A 4766-nucleotide genomic window follows, 5' to 3' on the forward strand; every position below is an offset into this window, starting at 1 on the left:
TCACTTGCACTAAAATCTGTGCGTGAGGGTCTGCTTCTGGGGTAACCCAATCCAAGACAGCCCCTCTTTCCTCCTAAATACATAAAACTTAATCCAGCCTTGTTCAGGTAAACACAATTATTTTCAAAGCTTTTAGTCATTTCAGATATAAACTTATCAGTTTAGGATTTTCTTCCTCTCCATGTCTCTATATAATCCTGGATCCCAGAATTCAGGGGTCTAGAGAAGGTAGAGGGTCGGAGTGTCAACACTTTGTATGTAGTTAGATTTTTGCTGATTTTCCAGTTTTTACTATGGTATCTCCTACTCTCAACTATGCCTGGTATCTTCATTTTATTCTTTCTGGGTGAAAATCTTTCAGTTTTCAGATGGTACCAAGGAGGAGAATCTGGGTGTCTATTTGCTTTGTAACCAAACTTGACTCATCTGTTTTCAGCATCACACTCAATCCTGCTGCCAATAATACATGAAAAAATTGGGGTTTCTGCTTACCAAAGTAGATTGCTTCTTGGATATTTTTCCCATAGTCAATTTGGGATTCCATTTTCTTGAGTCTCCTGATTTAGTTACCATTCATCCTTCTACTTCCCAGATTCCAAAATGGCAATGGTTGGGCTGGGGATATAGCTCAGTTGGTAGAGTGCTTGCCTAGAATGCACAAGGCCCTGGGTTCAATCCCCAGCATCACAAAAAACAAACAAACAAAAAAAACAAAACAAAAAAACCCAAAATGGCAGTGGTCACAGATTTTCTGCCTGTCTTTTTATTTTGTACCAAAAATAGCAAAAGAATAGAATAAACTATTCTTTTGCTGTTTTTGGTACATTTCATGGAAGGTTAGAGGTAATTTTTACATTAAGTTCACTATTTAAGTTTGAAAACTCCTTCTCACCAAATACTTCTTAAAACTGTTCAATATGGAAGGCAGCAAGAAGACCACACAGTGACTATCCATCTCCCAGAGCGCTTGTTTTCAGTCCTGGTTTGGCCTTCAGAATCACCTGGGAGCTGATTGAAACAAACACCCAGACCCTACTCCCAGAAGTTCTGATTTTAGGTCTGGAGTAGGGTCTGGGAATCTGTATTTTAACGTGTCCTACAAATGATGCTTGAAGATTATCATAGTAGAAAAACTGCCTACACAAATTGCTGACAGATGGCCAGCCAGATCTTAGTTCACACCTTCATTGCCAGCCTGTGCAAACAGTGAGATGATTTTGAATGTTAGGAAGTGATCTAATATGTGTAGCTTGAATCTGTGTTCAGTGAACCTTCTGTCATTGTTCCTAGTTTTACTCCTTGAGACAGTGCCTCATATGTATGGTTGCTGTTTGTATGACTTTGGAAGCTTCAACTATTTTCATACCTCCCTTTGAGCTCCTCTTTACTTAGGTGCTTTACTAGTTTACTACCTCTTCCTGGAGCAGGTTTTTCAGTTGCTTTACTGTCCTGGATAGCTGCTTCTGGCAACCTAACTCCAGTTTATCAACATCTTTCATGGGAGCCAAATGGAATTCAATATCCTCAGTTGTTGAACTGGAATACAAGGTGGTTGTTATGTCCCTAAAATCAGACTTTACATATATTAATGTGGTCATTGATTGTATGATTTTGCTTCACTTTTATTTTTAAAGTACAGTATTACTGATGGTTCAGTTTGCATCTTGGACAGATGCCCTGTCTCAGTGGATCTTCCATCTAGACCTTTTAAGTCAGGTCCCCCACTGCTACACTCAATAATAGACTCAAACAATGGGTTGAATGGATAAGTAGATGAATATATGATCCTGGGAAGGAAGTGGAAGTAGGAGTTGAAGGGACATTTCTTGATGTTATGGAATTCTGGTGAAGTCCTAAAGGTGGAATAGTAGGTGAAATTAACCTTCACTTTTAAAGAGGGTACTAGAATGAACAAGGTGAAATATGTTTTTAACCCCTTCAAAAGGAAGGTTCTAGACATGACCAAGACAGACTTACTAGGAAATATTAGAACCAACTCAATGGCCATAGACTCCTTCTATGACCTCCAGTCTTTATGAGAAGTCAATATATTTGCAATAATTTTGGGGAAGTCATTGGTAAAGGAGAGCTCAGCTTAGTGGGGGCCTTTATGGTTCCTTTTATAATCCCCCCATGTGGCCTTTCACTTCTGGTTGGTGGCCTGATGAGATGCAGAGTCCTGTGGTCCCATCTTGGTGCAGCCACAGGGAGGAGGAAGGCAGGGGAAACTGGACCAGGGAGATTTATATGAAACGAGGTCTGGAACCCACGTCTCACAGCTTGTGCTCATGACAGAATGGTTACTTGGCACTGCCTGGGATGGCAGGGCGAGGAGGTGAGGACTCCCTGTATTTGGCGTATTTGGTGTGGCAAGCACTGGCAAGTGGAACCATGGGTTGTAGTCGTCAGGTTTAAGTCATCTTGATGGGATCTTAACCCAAGAGGTAAGGGGATTCCGGCAGAAAGAAGGTTGGAATGGATTAGTGGGACAAGAATCAGAAAACAGGGAGACACATGAGGTTATGCAGGGAGTATTGCCCATACCAAAGGACTGCATGGTATGAAGCCTTGTGTGGAACACTTCCAAAGGACTCACAGACATACCCCACCAGGAGTAGGTTGAAAGCCTGATAAACACTGAAGGCCTCTCCAGCCTTCCCTAGTATTGTTAATCTTTCTGGCCTTGTCCTAGAGGAGGGAAGAAGTAAAGGAAGAGCAGGACAGCTCACAGTTCCTTTCTTCACTGCAAGCCCTCAAACCACAGGGTAGGCATGATCTGGAAGGAGAATTGATGCTTTAAATTGCATATGAGATTGGAGTTTTGATTTGGACTGAAATTGCTTTGCAATAGCTAAAATATAAATCATTTCAGAATGAGAATGCTCTTACTGGTGAAAGTGATTGATCTGTCTCAGATGTTTTCTACGGGTAGGACAGTGCACTTTTGAAGAAAAGAATGGATAGATATATGAATCTATTTCCTGCTTGGACTTTAGGTAGCTCAGCATGTTTAATTTGAATTAACAAATGGATTCTAGTTATTGTCCAAATCCCATATAACTGTTAGTCTCTTGGACTCCTGAGAGTCTGTGGTCAGATCATTCATTCATTCAGCTTTTAGTTGGTTGCTGCAGTCTGGCTGGGCACAAATCACGAGCCACTGAAGCAGGAACAAACTTTATTTTTAAACTGCAGGAAAACACTTCACACAGCTCCCGGGGAATCCTCCCCAACGCGCCACGAGGCTTGTCCAGGAACCCCCAGCCGGAAATATCTCTCCCGGAAATCCCTCCTCCTGCACTTCCCCAACCAATGGGAACTCTCGGGGAATCCCCGGAAATCCCCACGAGAACTCCAAAATAGTGCGAGAACTCAAAAGTTGCGGCAGAGGCGGATAGTAATGCCTCGCCTGTCAATCAATACTGTTGGCAAAATGCCAGGGGCCATACAGACTCGGCCGTGGCTCTCAGCAGTTGGTTCTTGTTTTGTGCCTCATTTTGGGCTAAGTCCTTAGTGTCCTTGATGAATGAACCAGGCTCTTGACATTGAGGAGCTTGTTTGGCTTTTAGAGAAGGAGGGGATTCTGCTGAGCTCTGAGGATGGCTCATACCTCTCCTGGAAGAGAAAAGAAGGTATTTGTTCAAAATAAGAGTGCTATCTCTTGGAGGTCAGTGTTCCTGATGTCTCACTCTGGCCTGACCTGGCTCATTGATTCACTCATCCATTCATTCAAGAAATATGTAATGAACATCACCTACTTGGTGTCTTTCTTAGAGGACATTTCCCACAGGCAGATTGTGCAGTATGACAAGTCTCTGTCTCATTCGCTTAGAAATTCAAGTGGTTTGGGATAGGTGTTTTGTAATCTATATTTTATATGTACTACTGTGCCTTCCCCAAGTTGCTCCCAGTGCTCTATAAACTCAGACCAAATCTGGAGAACAGGGCAGGGTCTAATTATGCTGGTGTTGCCTAAACACTGCAAAGGAAATGACAAAGGGTCAGTGTCCTCCTATTCTCCCAAATCTGGGTACTGGGGGTTGAGTTGCTGGACAGAGTTGCAGTGTTTGGACATATTTGTTCCAGTACATGTTGTTTATCTGAAATTCAAATTTAACTGGATATCCCAAATTTTAACGCATAAATAGGGCAATTCTATTTGGGAAAAGCTTTCTCAGGATGGAGAAAGGCCATGTCTCATCTCAGGTTTTCAAGAGAACCCTTCTCCTACAGCTGGTCTGTGCTGTTGGCTTTCCTCACCTAGCCCTTAGGGGGCAGCACCCAATGTGAAGTCCTTGAATGGAAAACAGGTTCTGTTGCACAGGACAGTTTGCCTCTCTGGGCCTGGTTTTTCCCACTGAAAAAAAATCAGAGGGCTGAGAAATCCATGGGCCATTCCAACATAACAGATGGATTTAGCTTTAAGGGGGTAAACAATACAGGAGCATTTGGTCATTTGTCAACTCTGTACCCACTCAAAGCTGTGTGTGTAAAGAGGCAGGATGGATTAGAGACCCTAAACTTCCCAAGATAATGCAGGAAATGGCTTGTTAAGAGTTAACAGGTGTGCTTTTTTTTGATTTTGTAGTGTAGAAAACCACACTATAGGCAGTGGGAGGAAGAGGGAGCAGTTGGGGCCCTGCCTCATTTCTGTCTCAGTTTACCTTGCCCAGAATGACCCCCACTCCCTTCATCCCTCCTCATCCCTTGGAGGAAACAAAAGTTCTTTCTTCTGTTCCTGGCATCTAGCAGGCTGGAAGGAGGAA

General features: G+C 42.8%; 1 non-coding gene across 1 annotated transcript; it reads left to right on the top strand.

The window, feature by feature from the left end:
- Positions 1-616: 616 nt before the first annotated feature.
- On the top strand, positions 617-690 carry Trnas-aga. Its single transcript has one exon. It is a non-coding gene; the product is annotated as a tRNA-Ser (tRNA).
- The last annotated feature ends 4076 nt before the right edge of the window (positions 691-4766 follow it).

The sequence above is a fragment of the Marmota marmota genome, unplaced genomic scaffold (genome assembly GCF_001458135.2).
Source record: "Marmota marmota marmota unplaced genomic scaffold, marMar, whole genome shotgun sequence".
NCBI classification, from domain to species: Eukaryota; Metazoa; Chordata; class Mammalia; order Rodentia; family Sciuridae; genus Marmota; species Marmota marmota.